Source organism: Sciurus vulgaris, assembly GCF_902686455.1.
Source record: "Sciurus vulgaris genome assembly, chromosome: 5".
Classification (NCBI taxonomy): domain Eukaryota; kingdom Metazoa; phylum Chordata; class Mammalia; order Rodentia; family Sciuridae; genus Sciurus; species Sciurus vulgaris.
The window spans coordinates 103,040,074-103,062,016 of record NC_136465.1 but is presented as its reverse complement, the minus strand read 5'-3'; the positions used below and the strand labels follow the sequence as shown (position 1 = coordinate 103,062,016).

At 36.2% G+C, this 21,943-nt stretch overlaps 1 protein-coding gene and 1 long non-coding RNA gene across 3 annotated transcripts in view; one reads left to right on the top strand and one right to left on the bottom strand.

The window, feature by feature from the left end:
• The window catches only part of SLC2A13 (solute carrier family 2 member 13), a 332,293-nt gene that overhangs the window by 138,670 nt on the left and 171,680 nt on the right, over positions 1-21,943 (top strand). The window lies entirely within an intron of this gene.
• Positions 1,597-21,943, bottom strand: part of LOC306660851 — a 198,244-nt gene continuing 177,897 nt past the window's right edge. For both annotated transcript variants that reach the window (XR_013763757.1, XR_013763758.1), the window contains exon 5: positions 1,597-8,789. This is a non-coding gene — a long non-coding RNA (uncharacterized lncRNA). The remainder of the gene's footprint in view (positions 8,790-21,943) is intronic.

The following is a 21,943-nucleotide window of genomic DNA, read 5'->3' as shown; positions in this document are numbered from 1 at the left end:
AGAAGTTTATGAGTTTTCTGAGAAACCGGTTGGTGAACGAAAAGCTACATCTTAGAGGCTTTTTCTTCCTACCTTCTGGTTAAAATCACTCATTTAAAAATATATATAGAAATTACATAAAATTTAATTTTCCCTAGCATGCCATTTGTATTTGAGAATTTGACATTTTCTTTTAAAAATTACTTGATGTGATTATTAAGGGATGATTTAAGGGGAACAAATTGGTTTAAATAATTTTTTAAAATAAAGATTAGGACCCAGTGTTCCATTAAATTGCATCAGGATTTGTTAAGGAACTGTACTTTTAGTCCATCTATACCCTTTGTTAGTTTGATATTAATTACAACCCTGTCAGACTAAACTTCTGAAACCATATTTTTAACATGTTGCACTTTCCTCACTTCCTATATCATTTACTTCGTTTTCCCTCACCTTTATCAGTCCTGTTAAGAAGGCCCATGTTTTGAAACAGTGCCTAGCGTATTTGCTCCCTGGATTTGGCACCTCCTGGCTCTTCTATCTCCAGTGTGATCATAGCATGGAATTGCAACAAGGTTTACACCAAACTTTCAAATAGTGCTGTGTAATAATAACCCTGTATGAATATTTGAGTTGATCAACCTAGTATGTGTTCTATTTATGAAAATATTTTTGTTCTACCCTTTTCTAAGCATTTAATCTTGACAAGTTTAAAAGCACAGAAAATGAAGAATTTCATTGTACTTTTTTATTGTGCTTTTGAACAGGGATCACAGAGTCAACTCTAATTTAATGGGTAGTGACTGATCTAATGTGTTCCTAGTTGAAATGACTGTCATAATCCATCCGCAGTACCTAGTATAAATTGTGCTGAATGAGGTTTTCAAAATTTAATAAAACATTCATTTCTTCAGTCTTTTAAAAAAATTGGTGATAATAGGGAACCTGATATTCCCTAAGATTTAGTATAGTCATTAATGTGTTGTGTTTATCACAAGGTATTCACAATGTAGGTAGTATTGTCATAGAACTTGTGCTTTCATTTGAGTATTAATCCTATAAAATAGGAAGATTAAAATAAAGTACATGATGGTCGAACGTGGACTTGTTTTGGTGGGTGCAAAACAACTAGTCACCTCCCTGAAGATTCTGACAAGATATCTGTATCTAGAGGTTAGAGTGATACATACGTGGATAATCTGATATCTGGGCGAGTAGCTTGTTCACTCAAAATACATAATGTTAGACTTTCATTTTCTAAGCCCATAAAGTTTCATGTAAGTCAATGTTGTTATGATAGACCACAATACTGTGTGTTCTTGGTGAAAAATTACCAGTCTGGGACTCTCATGTAGTGTGCTTTCTCCTCTTTGCTCCAGTCGCTGTTCATTTGTATACATGTGTGTCTTTTTTCACTATTCTGAAGATTCAGTATATACTATCATAATTGTTTTCTAGTTTAAAATAATCTCATAACTGGAGACTAATAATTTTGTAGTTTTTAGTTGAAAAGATTAGTCACATTTTTCTTATTGTAAAATTATTGTTTTAGTAATTCAGAACAGTGTTTTTGTGGACATTTTATTATGTATAACACTATTAAATTTTACTCTTTCCATTCTAATGTGCAAAAGTTGAAATTTCCTTATACAGATTCCATCTGTGTAAATCTGAAACATGAAATAGTTTTATTGTATTTCTCACAAAGAAAAATCCTTAGGCATATCTTATAGAAAAATATTGAAAGCTAAATCATCCTTAGAGTTATATTAGATAATCTTACCATGTTGTGTTTTCTCCCTCATAGAATCCTTTATTTTTATCCCCTTGACCTATTTCATATCTTATCTCTGTCAAGAAAATGCATTTCTTCTGGAAATATTTAATTTTCTTATCCATTGTTCCATGTGTGTGTCTGTGTTGGTCTAAATGTCTTCTATTTTTATGATAACTCATTTTTCCTCCTCTACTCAGAAGACTTCTGAGTTCTGAAATGTTACATACATAAGACATCATATTTAACTTTTACAAGAGCCAGTTTTCTGATATCATTCTGATTACTTAATAATTTCAAGCACACAACAGAAAAGATTATTATCCTCTATCCAGAGGAGAAAAAGAATAGAGCAAACAGTACTAGCTTTCCTGCTATAAAAGGGTTGGCATTGCACTATATGTCACAAACCAATCAACTATTTCAGATTTGTCAAAGTAAAGGGGAGAGTAGTAATAGATGAAAATGATCAATGTAAAGAAAACTCTTAAATTCTCACTGTGATCTAAACTCTAGTGATTTTCCATTTTTCATCTAAGAAATTTTATCCATGACTCTCAATGAATGAATCATTCCTACATTGTCATAACCACCGGCAAGACATATGTGTTTGTGTGCATGTGTCTGTCTGTCTGAGAGGGAGAGGGTGGGTGGATTGGAAGATACATAGATAACACTGGGCTCTATGTAGGTTTGTTAGCATCCTTCTTTTATGGTACTTTTAATATACTACATTTGGTGTGTTCTGATAAACAGATAATTGATCCAACATAGACAGATGGAAGGTATCAGATATTTACTTGAGGTTACCAAATGATTAAATGACTCACTTTAAGGTCACACAGAAAATCTGTTAGTAAAGAGAGGGAAATCCAGAATTTTAAGCTTTTGAGTCTTGTTTTTGGTAGAGAGACTTGTGGGGAAATAGACACATTTTAGAAAGTTCTCTGATTTTAAGCTACTTTTCTTTCAGACTAATGCTCCTCTCTTCATCTCCTCCTCTTCTAACTCTTCCTTTGAACTCAAAAGTAAGGATGGGGAGCAGACTACCATCTTGTGCAGGCTGCTCCCTCTCCCTTCTGAAACCACTGTACCTTCATCCTCAGGCCATGCTTTCTCCTTGGATTTACAACAGATAGTGAAGGCCTACAGAAAATGTGCCCTGGTAATAGTAATGTTTTAATAGCATTCATTTATTGACCATTGAGTACCAGGTGTGCCACTCTAGTATGTATAATAAATATTCACAGAAAAGGGGGAAAGTAGGACAAAACTGTTTTGAGTCTCCTTGTGGTTTGTTATTGTGATGACAACATAGCAATCTGTTTTACTGCTTTACATATATAATACTATAAATTATATTGATAGACTGCATCTTTCTTGATATGATATCAGAAAATATCCTGCCAAGTAGATGGGCCAATTCTTTTTTTTTATTTAAATAATTTTGTTTGTTTATTGGCACTAGGTATTGAATTCAGGACCTTGCTTACATGAAGAACCACACTACCCCTAAGTTGCCCCCTCTTCTATTTGTTGACTAGATAGGGAGCTAAGGCTTAACCAATTATATATCTTCTTCATCATTACACAGAGAGCTTATGGTGGAGCCTAATTTTCTGACTCCGGGTCAAGTGCTTGCCCCTTAGTCTTAGAATACAGAGCATGCCCAGAGCTGGCTACTTAAAGCTTGTTTGAGGATGAGCATTCAAATCAGTGAAAATCAATACTGATCAAAGATAAAAACCTGAAATGGCCATGTAACACAGGTTGAGTTTCCCTTATCTGAATGCTTGGGAACAGAAATGCTCTGAATTTGGGAGTGTTTTAGATTTGGCTATACTTAATGAGATATAATGGGACTGGAACCCAAATCTAAACATGAAATTCATTTATACACATAACCTGTAGTTAATTTTATGCAGTATTTTCTTTCACCTGTGTTTTGACTGCTGTTACATAAGGTCAGGTACGGAGTTTTCCATTGGTGACAGGCATCATGTTGGCACTCAAAAAGTTTTAGTTTTGGAGCATCAGACTTTGAACTTTGGAATTAGGAATGCTTGACCTGTAATAAAATTGTTCCCATCCAAAAAATCATAGAACTCATGAAATTCCTAAGTTTTCAGATATGTAGTTAAGGCCTTTGCTCTCTAATTCTGATGTAGAGTTCCTAGCCAAGTCAGTCTGATGATTGAATGAGTCATTTATATTTGTTAATCATATTTAATCAATTTAATTTTGTAAATATGGTATTTCTAGATATTTTATATTTTCATTCTCCCATTATCCCCCTGCTCTTTCTCTGTGTCCTCCCTTTCTCTCCTAACATGCCTTCTTAGTATTAAAAAAGAAAAAGAAATTACCAAGCAGTCAAGAAACATGGTACAAACAGGCATGGCCAGATGGTGACAAGTGTGGAGAAAAATAAAGGTGGCAGGAAATAAGAGAGAAAAAAATAAGGGCTTATACACCCTCAGATTGCAAAGTTGAAGTAAGGGTGAGGTTCTGTTTGCAGTTCTCAACAAGCAGGGTGAGTGGATTGCAGCAGAGCTCACTGAAGTGTCTTCCTCTCTCTCTGCCTCCTCATTGTTCAAGAAGCTATTGAAAGCTCAAATGCTTATCTCAGTGGAGTATTTCAAGATGGCATCTGTATGCTGCTCATTGGATGAAAGGTATTGAGCCAGTAGGCAGATGTTAGAATTCATGGATGATTCCTTGGAATATAAGCATAATGTAATGGAAAGGATATTAACCCCTGAATCAGGAGAAATGGTTTCTCCACCATGGGATTTGGGGCATGCCAGTTAATTGTCTTTAATTCAGTGACCTATAAAGTGAAATAGATGGAGTTTTAATGTAATCTGAAAGAGAAAAAAATGAGTTTTAATTGTAAGTAGAAGCTGAAATACTTGAAACAAATATTTTAAAACTTTCTCAGATGGAAAGTTATCAGAGTATAGGGAATCAGTTTTCATCAAAAAAGAAAAATATGTTTTGTTAAACATAATTTTTGGAAGATTTATTAAATGCTTACTTAACATGCTGATTATTGTCCTAGATGCTCAGCCTCTTACATATATTAAGACACATTTTTATTTTCCAAGCATATCTTTGAAGAAAGATAGTTTGGTGTTATGGTTGATTAAGCCTCTTTTCTCCAAGATTATGGTACTTACCCCTGAGGTGATTGAGCTTTCCTTGGCTGACATGATGCTGTGAGGGAAGCCTCAAGCCCTGAGAACATCACATCAAGGCTCTGAAAGAATGGCATTGTGGTGGAACCACTACTTTCCATGACCTTGTGGGTCTGTTGTGTACCTGTCTTGGTTTAGGCTCCCCCCATAAACAGACCTTAAAGTCAGCATTTGGGTGTTCATATTTTGGAATGATACCAAGAAGCACAAGTAAGAAAGCTGGGAAAAGAGGATAGGAAACTGAGTAAAGGGGGCACTGCTTAGCAGGATATCTGCCTGCCAAGTACTCTCTGAGGATAAATGTGGACTGTGCCTCAGAATTACCCCAGGGATATTACCCACAGTCCTCATCTCCTCAGCCTGAGGAGTGGTGTCCTTGCAAATGTTCAAAGCAGTCTTCCAGGTCCCCCCAGCAGCAGCTTATGGTGCCTACACTCTCAGGCAGTGAAGCAGAGAGACTGAGGGGTTGAAGCAGAAACTGCTGTAGTGAGTTTCTGTGATGGCCACAGGAAAATTCAGAGAGGGACCAGGAGCATATGAGCAGGGCATTAAGAGCATTGATTAAAAACCCTGTGTCTTCAAATTTTTGTGAAAATTGAGTTAGCACAATATAGGCATGAATTTTTTTACTACCTTTCATGGATGTAGCAAATTCATTTTCAGTGAAAAAGGTCTATAATAATTGCCTACTATTGGAAAATAAGCAATAAATATGGAAAGTTCATAATAAGAAATGGTGAGATTATATTTTCTTGAGTATTATGCTTTCTTTTATAGATTATAAATAATTTTGTCTTGATGCAGGAATCTTAAAAATACATGTTAAAGTACTCATTTATTTATACCTTCAACCAAAATTTACTATATTGTTATTACAATTCAAAGATCTGTAAGTGTATATTCTGGTCATTGAGACGTCTGTATTCTAAGGAGATAAACACAAATAATTACTGCATTATAAAAACCAAGTTAATATGCTGTAGCAACACAGGAAAATGACTAATTTTCCATAGGACATAAAGAGGATACATATAATATATGTTTGTTGTATTTTTAAAAATTTCATTATATGGAATGGTTTTCTGGGCAGAAACATGGTACATCAAATACTAAAAAAACAAAAAAACAGAGAACAACAACAACAAAAAACCTTTGATGTTAGACTTGGATTTGAATTCAAACCCACTACACTCAATAGCTGTTTAAACCCACAAGCTACTTAACTTTTCAGGGCCTTGATCTTAAAATCAGGAATTTTCAGGTTCTTGGGATGATTCAAGAAGATAGCATATATAGTTCAGGCCCATGGAAAAAAACATGTCCTTGTTAACTTTCCTTCTGCTCACTGTGTTTTATAGTTCAGAAATTCCTAGGCATTTGTGCAAAGTAGAAACATCTGAAGTTAAACCTGTCCTCTTTGACCTACACTGTTTGGTCCAGGATTTGAGGCATCCTCTATAGACACAAAATTGTTATAATACCCTTTGTTTATGTTTGTCTGTTTTTATAGCAAAGAATCTGGACAATATTTTTCTTCTTGTAGTTGTTGGAAGAATGTTGTCCACCTCAGTATTAGATGTGATCTTTTCATCTTAGATTTAAGTCAAGGAGAAAAGCCCTCAAAGACCTTGGCTTGGTAAGAGTGAATAATGCCTCCTTAGGAGGTTGTGGATCTGTAGCTGAATATACCCCATGTGGCTTAACTTGTGACTTATATCAAAGGATTGTCAAATCCTTTTGGCATGCTTTCTGAATCAGATGTGAGTTTAAGGTTCTGTGATAATTAATGGAAATTCATCTCCATGGTTTGTGAAGTGTTGGCAACTAAGGTCTTGGGCTTGCCAGGATAGTCTTTAGAAATAGGAAAACGATTTCCTGGCCTGTCCTTTCCATGACTCCTTTGTTTTTACTGAAAGGTAAGGAAAAGAAAGGGAGATGCTGCATGAAATTCAGGGATGTATCCCAGGAGATAGGCTAGCTACTGCAGTAGAGCAGAGCCTTGCCCTCCAAATTATGTGACTATGAGAGTAACACCAGTCTAGCTGGGTCCATGTGGACTATCATAAAATTTTAGACATGTTCAGACCTTAATTCACTCGTAGAACAGATAGGTTGGCAGGTGCTCTGCTAGGAACTAGATGCCCACATCTACATTCCCAAGCCACCACCCCCTTTATTTTAAGACAGGGTTGCACTAAGTTGCTTAGGGCCTCACTAAATTGCTGACTGGATTTGGGTGCACTGGCCCCCAGCCTATAGTCTTGGGCACTCATCTTTCAGTAAGAAGGGGATGACAGGAGAAGGGGCAGAAATGGTAGAGATTCACTGATTCCGTTTTGTGTGTATGGTTGCCTCGAACTTGCTATTCTCCTGCCTCAGCCTCCTGAGCTGTTGGGATTACAGGTGTGTGCCACTGTGCCCATTTCTTTATCTTTAAAAGGTCATGTTGTGACCTACTTTGGAGATGAAATGGGACAGCTGAGTGCTAGCTATTTACAAAGTATACTTAGAGAATGCTAGGAAGTTCTGGTCTTCTCTTCCCATGTTCACCTTTGTCCTCTCGGGGAGTTGGCCACCAGGCTCTCACCACTTGTTCTTGAAAATTTCCCCCATCATAGCGGTGCATCTTAAGTCTCCTTCATGCCTTTTCCTACTCAGTCTGTTCCCTATTATTGGTGCTTCCAAGGTCTTGGCTTAGTCTCTTTCACTCCCTTAGTTCCATTGATCATCTGCATGCTGAAATGATCATCAAATTCACGTTTCAGATCAGAACTTCTTAGTGATACTGTTTTATACCACCAAACCCATATCCCATATCTGGTGTCTCCTCAAAAGTGGGTGCTGGAGAGTTACCACAAGGGAGTGACCCAGAGCATCCTGAGTTGTGACCAAGTGGGATTCCAAAGAAAGAAGCCCGAAATTCCAGGGCAATCAGTCCAAAGCATGCATTGAGGAAACTGACCTACAGAATATTGCAGCTTATCCTCACAACAGCTGGTGAGAGAAAAGGGATGTTCTACCTGGGTGTGTCTGCAGCATGGGCATCAGGTATGGAGTTTACATGAGGATTTAAGGGATTTTGGCTCAGAGTCATGGTCACTTTCAGTATTTTAGGCACCACCCAAATACTTCTCTTAGTGCCTGGGTTCAAGGGCCTGGCTTGGGCCCAGTTTTGTAGGATAAATGTACACCTGACATTCTGTGATATTTGGTCAGTTCACAGAAAGCAGGGAGAAGGAATTTGAGGTCTCTACAGGTACACACCTACAAGTCCATTTGTGGTGCATTTTTACTTGGGCGTCCCATTTTCATCAACCACAACATGTACAAAACTGAATCCCTGAATCTACCATTTCTGCCCCTCCTCCTGTCATCCCTTCTTACTGAAACCTGAGTGCCCAAGCCGGTAGCTTGGGAGGCAGTGCACACAAATCCAGTCAGTTGTGATTTTCTTAAGTTTTACTCGTTTAATACCTCTTATATATATCATCCCTGTTCTCTTCATTCCAGTTATATGTTGCTGGAAAAGTGACATAGTCGGGAATCACCAGTTTGGCAAGTAACAACATTCTACTCAAACCTAACTTAAGAAAGTCAGTTTACAGTAAGAGCACAGGATATAAAGGAAAGAAATAAAGCTGTACAGCTGGTCCTAGTAGAAGGTCAAACCCAGTGCCTATAGAGTCACCTGCTCAGCCTCTGCGTCTGTGTTTGTCCTTGCTTCTTCAGCTGTTTGCATCCTTTTTCCTTTCTTTCAGAGATCTTCCTCTTTTCCTCTCTGTCAGAGATACTTCTATATCCAAGCATCCAAAATTGATGGACTTGAATTTTCCCAATTCCTAATCCCCAAGAGAGAAAAAAAAATCAAATTAAATCTACCTTCATCCAGGCATGTGAGACCAAAGTGCTAAACTACACTGTAGAAAGATTTTTCTGCCATAAATCTCACCTCCCTCAATTTATGCCACATGTCTGTTTATAAACTTTACAAAACAAAATTAAATCCTCTCTCATCTTGGTTTAAAATTATTTAATGACCCACAGCATTCAACAAAGTTCAAAGTCTAGAGCCATTCATGGTTTGACTCTTGTTCATCTCTGAACTGCCTGGTATCCAGCTCTTCCCTGCATTCTGTGCCTCCTGCTCCATAGAAACTCTGGTACTTTTGGCAATGATTAAAGCAAATCTGAACGTCAGTGCCTTCATACATGCTATTCTCTCTGGCTCAGGTACACATATTACCAAAAAAGATCTGCAAACATGGATCAAATGCCATCTCCTAAACCTGGAAGCCAATTTAAATCATCCTCATCTGGTTTCCTATTGTGTTCTGAGTAGATATCTCTTATAATAGTTCTGTTTTAGTATAACCATCTATTTTTATTTTTTTCCCCAAAGATCACACAAAAGCCATAGTCCCCTTAAAATGTTTTCCAGTAGAGTTAGCTCAATTTTACTTACTAGTGACTCTGTTGTTCATAGCTAGTCATAGCATGGTGTTACTGTGGGATTCAGTCACACTCACTCTGACTGTGTAAGGTCTTTCTTATTACTTCCTTACTAGTTTGCAGTTACGATCTTAGGAAAACAAAAGCCTCATTTTTTTGAGCCTTGAAAAGAAGATTTTTCAAAACACTGCCAAATTAATCATGTTCTTTAGAATCATGTGTTAGTCAGCTTTCTATTACTATAACAGAATACCTGAAGTAATTAACTTATAAAAAGGAAAAGTTTATTTTGGCTCTGGGTTTGAGAGATTCCAGTCCATGATCAGGTGGAACCATTGCTTTTAGATCTCTGGTGGGAGTGATGTATAGCAATGGTAGGAGAGTGTGGTAAAGCAAACTACTCGTCTTATGGCCAGGAAGTTAAAATAAGGAGGGGCCGAGGTCCCACAATCCCATTCAAGTACATGTCTCCAGTGACCTAAAGACATTGTGCACTAGGCTCTACCATCCCACCTCCTCTTAGTGCCACCCTGAGGACAACCCCTTTGGGGAGACATTCAACATCTAGACTATAGCAAGCTATTATAATGATTTATAATATTGCTTAGGTATACATAAGTTTAGTTTGAATTTCAACAGTAAAGATTTCCAGAAAAATTTGTTCCAGAAAAACCGTTCTTGAAGTGATATTTTCTCAGGGCAACTGAATAGCCAAGTTGGGGATTTCTGTCCAAGTTTGTGATTATACTTCCTGTGGCTGATGGAATTGTAGGATTTCAAATGCTATTAAGCTGCTCCATGCCGAGACAAATAGTCTGATAACATGTCATTCATGGCAGGGGGACAATGAACAATGTCTCTTGCTAGTCCATCTTCATTTATTCCAATAAGATTATATTTTACCAGACAGATTAAAATATACAGAACTCAGTATAAAGTGCTTTTGTTTCCATTTCTTTAAAAACAGTACCAGAAAACAAAAAATTTATAGTTTTAAGTGTGCAGTTTTAACTTTAGTTTTCTTTGTACAATTTAACATCATTTTCCTGAATTCTTCTAATGACCCCTTCTTCAGTTTACTTAAGGCTCTCTTCTCAGCTGCATACCCAAATTATGTCAGGAATCCAATAATTTATCTAAGATTGTTTCCAAGGACTAAATTTGGCATCCAGGTATACTTTCTTGAGAAAGATCAGAGTTTATTAAATTTCTTATTCATGTCCACATTTCAAGGGTCTGCACTGCCCCTTTGGACTGGTATGTGTCCTCTCTGGTCCCATGCATTTCTGGCTACTCCTTGTGGCCTGGCCCCATCCGGGCTTTTGAGCTGTGCCACCTGCCCTGGGGAATCAAGTTTTTGAATATTCTGCTTAAAGCGTTACTCATGCGTATCCTGTTAAAGGCTGCTTTGCCACGATAGCTGACATTTAGATTGCTCTGGTTTTAGGAACGGGAATATGGCCTGGTTGTTACAACAACAGCCACAGACACTCATAAAATGTTCAGTTTCATTTTTTTCTATCCAAGGCCTCCACATTTAAAAAGCAGTAGTCTTTGAAGTGGAGGGGATGAGAATGCTATTTGCCCCCACCTTACAATTGCTCTTTTAAGTTGAGAAGGAGGGTGCTGTTGCTAACTTTGGAATGGAATAGTCCTATCTAATAACATGTTAGAACTACCTGAGAAATATTTAATGCACTATAATGTGGCTTATTGGATATTATACCATTATTTTACCTGACATCAGACAGATGTAGGGTCAAATTTCATCTTATTTCCTGACCAGGTGTGCTACCCAGAGTGATCAGTGTAGCTACTTGTAAAACTTGGCTTTTTGATCTGCAGATGGGGTGGAAAACCTAACTTTTCAGAGTAGTGCTCCGTTCTCATTCTTGCCCATCTCAGTGGGTAGGCCTGCTATCCAACTAGTTGCTCAGACCCAAAATCTTTTTTATCATCTTTTATTCTTTCCTCTCTGCTCCCTATATCCAGCTCTCCAGCAAGTTTTAGCTCTAAAAATGTGGCTCCTACACTGAGGCATTAGGACACATTACAAGGGAGCTAAAAGATACCTTAAAATTTCAAGTAAAAGGAGTCTATGGGTGACTATTAAGTATTACCACTACTAAGTAATTCGCACCTTGATAAATGGGACTAGTAGGTATTTCTTCAGGCCTGTGTGTGTTACTGTGAAAATTACTGAGGTTCTGAGGAAAGTCTGGAAAGAAAGCAAGAAAGTTTGGCAAGTTGTGCCCTATCACTTAGTGCCTATCCTTCCTCTGATCTTCATCTTCACTGCTCTTGCCCATCCAAGCCATCAAGACCTCTCACTTTTTTACTGCAGTAGCCAGCCTTCGGCTGGTCTTCCTCTTTCCATGGTGATCCTTCATAAACTGTTCTCCAAAGAGCAACTTGAATGATCTCTTAAAAATGTAAATAGGATCATAGCTCTCCATTATTCAGAAACTGTGGCAGGTCTTCATCACACTTACAGTCAACCCTACCCCTCACATAGTCCACTGGCCCCATTACCTCCCGCCCCAGTCTTCACCATCTTCATCCCCCACCCAACCCTCTCATTCTCTAAGTCTCAGCAGCCACTCGAGCTTCTTTCTTTCATCTGTTTTGTCCCCAAAAGTGTGTTCCTCTCGTAGACACATTGCCATTGCTTTTCCTTTTCCCTGGAAGGAGCTGCTTCTGTATCTCCATTGTAACTGATTCCTTTTTGCTTATGCCTGAGTTTAAATGTTACTGCCTCAGATAGGCCTTGACCTATCATCTTTTATTTTCTTCATATTACTTATCACTGCCTAAAATTATCCTCTTTGTTTACTTATTTATTGGCTGCATGCACAGGGTCCATCTCTACTGTTCACCTTTGGCCTCTGTCCAGGGTACCATAAACATTCAGAATATGTTGATTATATGAGAAATGCAGATAAGCATTGCTTGTTTCCTTTTTGTGTGTGTGTGTGTGTGTGTGTGTGTGTGTGACCAGATGTTGTATTTGTTGTGCATTGTCCTGTTGCTGCTGTTTTGTTCTGTCTTTTCATAGTAGTCTTGCTGAAATATTAGAAGATGGGGAGGTAAATGTTTGGGTGGTTATTTTAAACAGTGGACCATCTATTTGTATTGCTTCAGTAGTCAAGAAAAGGAGTATAGTCATATTGTACTCTACTTGCCTTGAGGTATCTGACCTCTGAGTTTTCAAAGTTCACTCTGAGTGAACTGATTAAATAAGGAAAACTCCCTTTTCTCCTTTCTACTTTACTGGAGTAATAGAAAGTAAAATCAAAAATTCTTTTATACCATTCCATTAAAATATAAAACAGCATGGAAGAAAAGATGTTGAACTAACTTTTGAGTTTATTTTTTTACCTTGTCCAAGAGGGCTGGATTGCCAAATTAGATGGTGCAGATAAAACTTTGCAGTAATCAATAAAGTTTAAAAAAAAGTATCTACATGAATAAAAAAGTTTTGATGCATGGACTTCAGTAAAACTGATATTATAATGTGTTTCAGTATAATAAATTTGAACTATAATAATATTTAATAATTATTACAAAATCCAAACAAATAAATTTAGATAAGTATTTATAATTATAGATACTTACATCTGGGCATTTTTTTTTTTTTTTTTTTTTTTTTTGTGGGAAGAAATTTCCCTCCTTCACCAGTCTTTACAAAGTCTGTTCTCAACTTGCTAATTGGGTATTTTCTAAGGTTTTCAAATTCAGTCAGAAATTGAGAATTGCATGCCAGTAGAAATTGTGTATCTCTGTTAAGCTGGTACACCGTCATAGTTATTGTAGGAGAACCTTTCCAAGTTGGAACTCAAGATTCATAGTATATTTTCCTCAGACATGAGAATTCCTGTAGCACTGTCTCCAGATGAGAGTGGAATTAAAGAACACAGGTGCTTAGGAAGCCCACACTTCTCCAGGTGCCAGCAGGTGAACTGGCGCTAGGGATAAGAGTAGCAGTAAGAATGCCAATCATAGTAGGGTGTGTCTTTTGCCCTTGGTATTGAGGAAGGAAGTAGATGATGCTGTTCTAGTCAGAATCTTCTGCACAAGATTGTTCCTGTTATACTTGTTAATCAGTTGTAGCCTGTATGCAAATGGAATATGAATATATTAGTTGCTAATTCAAATGATTTCTAAAAAAAATTGACACTCTTTGGGCTTCTCAGCATGAATCACACAAAAATATAGTATTTTTTAACACATATTCATTAGAAGACCAATTTGTGAAGTAAATTGCTTATTAAGATTGTATTACTCACTCTGGTTGCATGTATATAATGTGTCAACAACCAGATTTAAAAAAACAAATGTTGCTCAGCTACTTACTTCAGTTGTAGAACATGATTTAAATAGCTTGATGGATTTGAACATTGCTCTATCAAAATATAGTGAAACAAGTTTGCCTATTTTTCTGATTTTTAATTTTTCCAATAAATAATATACAATATATGTGAAGTCTGTTTAGGGTGGTAGATCACAGACTTGTTTTAAGATTATTCACATTTTTTGTTTTGATTTAATTTTTATCACAGTATTACATGTACAAAAGTCAAGGTACTGCCATGTTTCTTGTGAAACCCCCTCTTGTCCCTGCCCCTCTCTTCCCCTTTTTTCCCCTTCCTCATTTTCTGCTTTCCACTTGTTATAGCTATTTCTTTCAATATAAACAACATTTATGTAGCTATATTATTTTCCAGTTTCTGAAATTCTGTATTCACTTTCACTTATAGAACATGAAGTACTGCTAAGATCCCTCCCCACCCCCAATATAATTCTCTCTCAGGATTTTAGATGAATTTTTCATTGTTTTCATCATTATGACTGTAGAAATACTGTTTGCAGCTGAGCAGCTCAGCATGTGGGGCCTTGCATTTACTTCTGTTGTGTACTATGTCTTCTGTTTGCAGCTGTAGGAAACCACTCCACCCTTCTCTACCGACTGCCTGATGCTGGGGAGGCTGACCTGGCCAGCTGGCTGATAAAATCATACCAATCTTTTCTTCTTCCTCATTAGTAAATAGTCACCATATCTGAAATTTGCTCAGTGTTCAGTGGACCCTTCAATAATTTTTCAGCACACTCTTCAATGTGAAACCCTCTCGCTCTATAGTTAAACCTAAGGGAATTCTAATGGGAAACCTCAAGGAATCCATTCCCGTGGTAGTATGTCCCTGCACCTGGCGTTTCTTGGGTTCCCTGTTCCCTGGATCCCACATCTTCATTTAAGCTTATTCTTGTCTTTTTGATGGTTCTTATTCTGGTAGTAATTTCCTGTGAAAAGCTCCATGGGGAATAAAATCAATTTCAGACATGAAGATCTTTGTTTGGTTTCCAGACGTGATTGTTGTTTTGCTGTCTCAGAGTTTTTGATGTCATAAGTTTTTCTTGTGGTTCTTTCTACTGATTTCATCTTGCCTGCTGCCCTCAGGCCTGCTGTCTTGGGATTCACTGTCTCTAGCCAGGAAATCTCTGCCTTCTCTCTGAAGAAGGTGGGGGAAAGTCATGGGGATTATTAGGTGGGGAAGGCACCTAACTAATTGAGAATTTCAACCAGTTCCCCCTTTTGATTCATCCTCTGAGTGTCTGCAACCACCCAGTCTTGAACCTCTGTGGAGTCTGGCCTACAAACCATCTTGCTTTTTGCTAGCCTTCCCCTGTTGTGCTTAGGTTTTGTTTCTGCCATGTTGTGCCAGTCATCATTTGTCTATCCTCTTTCCATTATCTTAAACGTCTACTCTTATGTTCTTTAGCATTGCACATTTTCTGAAGCTTTAATTTAGGGTAAAGAGTAGATCTGGTGGATTTAACTGGAGCTCTTTCAAAATTATTTTAAAATCTTAAAGAAACAAGATGTAGGCAAGCTCATAATGGATGTTCTTCTCTGAAACTTATTTTTTAAAATTCTGCCTTTAATATTTTTGAAAATTTTAAAGATTTTAATTTTTTAACCATGCAATGAAGAATCTAGCACATGGGCTCTATTTTATCTACTCTTCATGAGAGAAACCCTCTTAACCCCACCACTCACACAAAAAATACAATCAGAGTCTGATTGGAGGAGTGACAGGCTCTTAAATAAGTAAATTTGCAAATTAGAAGTGGCATGGGTTTATAGACTTTATAGGCTTCTCTCATAGGAATAAGATTTTTCACGAATCTCATAAATAAGAATTGGGCCAAACCATAACTAATGCTAATGCTGTTTGAACTTAAGATTTTTTTCCTCCATAGGATATGAAATATGTACGATTTTTTAAACTACTAACTTAGAATATGTTATTCTGACAAAAATTTTTTTTTTTTAATTTTATGAAAATATTGCAAAAGGAAAGATTCCAAATGAAGTAGCTTAAGTAATAAACTCATAAGAAATCCTGGCTCTTGATACAGGAAAATTTATTTTGTGTAACATAAACTTTTAATACTGTTTATAATTTTATGTGACTTAATTTATACTTAATGTTTGTGTATAGTTTGTTTACTTGAAGTTAATTGTGCATATACCATCTGTCTTTAAATTTGGCACTTCCACAGGATGTCAATAAATGTTCAAATAAGGCAATCATATTTTGTATATCTGGGTAGTATATTAAGCATAGTGAAGCTTAATAAATGTATCATATTAATCCTTTAGCTTTTCTAAATATTCCTTAAAATTAAAAAAATCTTTGAATATTAAACAAAAACTTCTTGGTTTTGAAAAGCAGTTTTGAGTGTGACAATAATAAATTATATATTCTTGTTTGATATTTTTTAAAAAAGATAATTTCTAGCCTAATTACCCACATATGATAAATATGCTATTTGAATATTGAACTTAAAGTTTAATAAGTCATAAAATCTCTAACTTATTACATATTTTTTAATGACATTTTGGAAAAACTGTCAAGGATATGTTTTTATTTCCAGGCACATTTTTAATTAATCTGATTTACCAATTTTCAAATTTAGTTTCCTTTGAACTTTAATCACTAGTCTGTACCTGAAAGAAAATCTTAAACTGCAGGTATTTTGGTGTCAGAAATCAAAGGGAGAAACAAAAATCACAGAATTTAAGATTTTTTTAAAGTTCAGTGAAAGAAACAAACCGTAATGGAGCATGTTATAAAGAGAATGGACAAGGACCAGTTTACTGGACTCAGAAGCACCAGGCCATTTCATTATGAACTATAGACTTCTGGTTCAGAAGAACCTACCTGTTTAAAATGCCTGGTGCAAGGTCTGTTACCATCCCATTTATATGTGAACAAACTAAACACTTTAGTTCTGAAGACACCATAAATTATGTAAAGACAGCTTGAGGGATTGCTTTATCAACCCAGTGCCTTTTCTCTAGCAAATAACAGTAGGAAGAGACTTTTTTTCTCTATAAATGAAACCTCTAAAGAAATCTTCACACTTAAAGTTACACAGTATTCAGTTTGATATTCTAAAGATGGTTTTATTATCTATGTAAATGATGACATGGCAGTTAGTGAAACACATTCCAAATACTAAAGAGCAAGTCACAAAATGCCGTCACCGTCACGTCTCACTTGCTTAGTACAATTTGTTTTCTCCTATTTTTTGAAATGTCAGAATATATAACTATATTTGAATTTAAAGTTTCATAATGAAAATTGGTATACATGCTTGAAGACACGTTAGTTCATATGCTTTTCATCCTTATGAGCCTCTAGACCTGAGAGTTATGTCTAAGGTGCTTTGACTGAAGTTATATTAATCACTTATTAATTTAAGAGTAAATTAAGAGTAGTTAATTTTCAGTCATTCTTTCATAAAATATTACATGTCTAGGAGTTGAAAGAACTGCTTAAATGTACAGGACCACTGCTTTTCATATTTTTAAATAATTGAATAATATGTTTTGAGGGAAATTTTCTTTCTTACTACTTTAACCTTCTGAGCATTATTTTGGTTCTCTTTATGAAATTCTAAGGAACCTTTGATTCAGTATTGTCATCATTTAGTAAACTAAATAAAATGACCAACATATCCATGTCCCAGAGAAATAATAAGCCTTATTTATGTTTTGCAGGCTTTCTCATTCCTGAAAGTCTACATAGGATATCATAACACCTCTTAGGACTTCTGAATAAATGAATATGTATGACTTAAATACAATAGTAAAATTATTTATCTTATATTACACTATTACTAGTGAAGATTGGTAAATATTGATAAGTAGTTTAAGTATGCTTTTAACTGATTAGGTTTTCTGTGCTTTAAAAAATTGCTTAAGGAACATAAATACGTTTTTTTATTTTATTAAATCTTGGAATCTTCTATGAGAAGAACCTAATAAACATGCAGCTCTTATATAATGTGTTGGTTGTTTTCTTCCAAGTATGTTCATTAATCAGCATAACTTTTGGTTTTTTATAGGCAACCCCAAAACAAAATAGATGTTGGACTTATGAGGAAAAAATGAAAGTACCTAATGTGATTATTTTCAAGAGATATGTTTAATATGAAAACAAACAAATAAACAAACAGAGACTCTCAGGACAGGAGTAGAAACTGTGAACAAAAACCAAATGCACATTTTTTTTTTTTTTAACCCGGATTGAACCCAGGGGAGTTCAACCACTGAGCCACTTCCCACTTCTTTTTATTTCTAATTTTGATACAGGGCCTTTGTTGCTTAGGGCCTCTCTTAAGTTGCAGAAGGTAACTGTGAACCTGTAATCCTCCTTGTAAGCAAAAATAACTGAGCTGGGGAAGAACCTCAATGGATCAATGATGCTTTATTAAGCAGTGGAGTTATAAGCATTAGAGGTGCTCATTTTCAGGGGAGAAAATGGCAGCGAGTGACCATGAGGATCTGAGTTGTCTAGGGTTTAGCAGAGCCAGGTTATAGGATAAGTTGGTAAACCATTTTTGGCGGGCTCACTGGGAAAGGGACAGGAGAGTAAGTAGGGAAGTTACTGGGCCTATAGTCCTTGGTTCAGCAGATTCATTCAGGTGGGAGTTGGGTGTGAGTTCCCTTTGTGTTTTCCCTTGGCTGAGGCCTGGGCTTCTAAATGACAAAAACTCCAGTTTACCACAAACATCTCCCTGTGCCCAGGGAGGCAGTTGAGGGAACTACTGCAGATAGGGGAAATGCCCCTGGGTTTATTCTCTGTGTCCTTCATTCCTGCCTCAGCCTCCTGAAATGCTGGGATTACAGGTCTGGGCCACCACACCCAACATACTTTATAGGTGAGAAATGCAATAACAAAACTAAAAAAAAAAAAAAAAAACAAACAAAATAAAACTACCGTATTACTGTTTTAGCTAAATAGCAGAATGGGAATAAATGAAAAGTATCCAGTCTGAAGAAGAGAGAAAAATGAAGAAAGTCTTTGAACATGTGAGGTAGTTTTAGAAGATAAACACAGGTACATGGAGCCCCCAGACACAGGAATGAGATTGTAGAGGAGGAAAAAAAATGAAGAAATAATGGCAGAAATCACACAAATTTGGTACAAGATACCAAAAACTCAGCAAAGTTTATAAACTCAACAATGTAGAAACAAGGCAAATGTGAAGAAATTGATGCCTAAACATGTCATAATCCAACTAGTAAAAACCATAGAGAAAGATTAAGTTGTTAAAATAACAACATACACGTGATACATTTATAGTTAACAATGGTTGACAAGATCACATGGTTCTTATGAGAAATTATGGAGGATGAAAGACCTTGGAACTTCTGTGAAATTAACAAAAAGAAAGATTTTTAAAAACCCAATATCTGTTAACCCACAAAGGTATAGTCAGTGAAAGGAGTTTTGTGAGATGAAAATCCATTTAAGAAATATTCATATAAAGAAAAACCAAGAGAATTTAGACCACTTTTCCTGCACCACAAAATATGCTCAGAGAAATTTGGATGAAGGGAAATGATAATGGGAGAAATTCAGATATTCACAAATTGAAGTGGATTGGACATGATACAGATGTCTAAGTACTCATCAAAGACTGTTCCTTTTTAATGAAAATTTGTAATACTTTGAAGCATAATAATAACATCACCATGGGAAATTTATAATGTAGCATCTATTCCACCTCTAATGTGAAGCATAGGCAAATTGCTATACGCTTGGTGAGAAGCTTACTTTTTAGAAGAAGTGATCGAAATGTTAAAATGTGAAAAAGTGAAGAATTGGTCAATACAAAATTGTCAAAGTAATTCAGTAGAGAGAAAGTGTCATCAGTAGATGGTGACAGAACAAATGGATATCCAGATTTTCAGGGCTGCATTGAGAATCATTGTCCACTGTATCACACACACATATAATTTTGAGAATTGATCCCAGACTGTAAAATTTTAGAATCCAATAAAGTTCTTAGAATCCAATAAAGTAGCCCAGAATGAAATCATTACCAAAATATTTGAATCAGTGCTTCACTAAAGAATGTGTATAGCTGTCCAATGAGGATTAAAAGATACTCAGCATCATTCGTCTTCAGGTAAACCCTGATTAAAACTGAAATATCATCCCACATCAGTTCAAATGGCTAAGAGTTAAGACTGATAGTACCAAGAAGAGGCTTGAATGTGGAGCAACTCATAACGCCTTAAAGAATGTAAGATGATATAACATCTTTTGATAATTTGTTTAGCGTCATTTTTAAGTTAAAAATAAATCTGCCATTGCCCAAAGCCACTACTCTTTTAGGTATTTTATTTACCCAATAGAAATGAAAGCCTACATTCATACAGAGACTTATGCACAAATGTTCATAGCAGTATGCTATGCACCAACAGTACCAAACCAGTAACACCAAACTGGAAACAACCAGATGTCACCAGCTGGTGAATGGACAAGCAACTCACAGTTTATTCAGCAATTATTATGCTAAGTGAAACAAGCCCGTCCCCCCCAAAAAATGTTTGTCTATAGTTCTATCTTAAAATGCTTGCTTGCTTTCCTTCTTTCTTTCTTTCTTTTTTCTATTTAGAATATTATACATAATACCAGAGTTCCTTTTGACATAATTATACATACAAGGAATTTTATTTCAATCCCTTTCCAGGTTTTCCTTTTCTCTAACCCTACCTTCCACCTTTTCTATTGGTCTTCCTTTTGTTGTGGAAATCACACAAGAAGCAGCAAACAGCAAAGAATGGGAGAAACCAAACTTTATATTATGTTGGAGGGCCCAGAGGAGATTAGCACTTTAAAATTCTGAGCACCCCTTAACAACTTTTTATGACATTTATAAGCTATCTAGTGTTATAAATTTTCTAGTCTAAAACAGTACATAATTGGGCACAAGTTTCAAAAAATGATATATGATTGTACCTAAGGGTCTTCAAGTGGGAAGCATGTTCACAAAAGCAGACTGCAATAAGGGAGACTGGCTCTCCCCTTACAAAGCCTGCTCTAGCCTTGGGCCCAGCCCTCAAAGGGGAATTTACACTTCAAAAGGATGTGGTTAGGTCCTAGGGACTGTCCTTTACAAACCAAAAGGAGGGAGTAAATGGGTGCTAGTTTTCCTGAAACCCAGCCTGTGGGAACAGGAAGGGACTTTTACTCCACTGGGCACCCATTCTTACAGCTCCTTAGTTACTTCATATCCAGGCCTGGGTCAGTTACCCACTACACTTTCACACCTTTATTTATTTTCGATTGGTACTTTTTACATATACATAAAGGAGATATTCCTTTTGCTACATTTATATACATCTATAATGTGATTGCTAGATTTGTTCCCAAGCCTTTCCATCCTCCCTCTCTCTTCTACTCTACTGATCTGTATATTTTTATGCTATCAGATCCTTTCCCCCACTCTCTTCTTTCACTTAATTTTGCTTTACTTCCACAGATGAGAAGAAACATTTGATCCTTGATTTTCTGAGTCTGATTTATTTCACTTAAGCATGATTTTCTCCATTTACCAGAAAATACCATTATTTCATTCTTTCTTATGGCTGAGTAAAACTCCATTATGTATGTAGACCACATTTTATTGATCCATTCATCTTTTGATGGGCATCTGAGTTGAGTCCATAATCTGAGTATTGTTAGTTGTGCTGATATAAACATTGTAGTAGCTGTATCACTGTAGTATCCCAATTTTAGTTCTTTAGGATAAATACTGAGGAGTGGGATAGCGTGGTCATATGGTGGTTCCATTCCTAGATTTTTGAGGAATCTCCATACTGCTTTCCAAAGTGGTTGTACTAATTTTGCAGTCCCACCAACAATGTCTGAGCGTATCTTTTCCCCCCACATCCTCGCCAGCATTTATTATTATTTGTATTCTTAATATTTGTTATTCTCACTGGAGTTATGTGAAATCTTAATGTAGTTTTGATTTTCATTTCCCTGATTACTAGAGATGTTGAATATATTTCATATATTTGTTGGCCATTTGTGTTTGTTCATTTGAGAAATTTGTGTTTAATTCTTTTGCCCATTTGTTGATTTTTTTTATTATTACTTTTTTGGCATTAAGTTTTTAAAAATATCTTTATTTGTAGATGGACACAATAACTTTATCTATTTTTTGTGGTTCTGAGAATGGA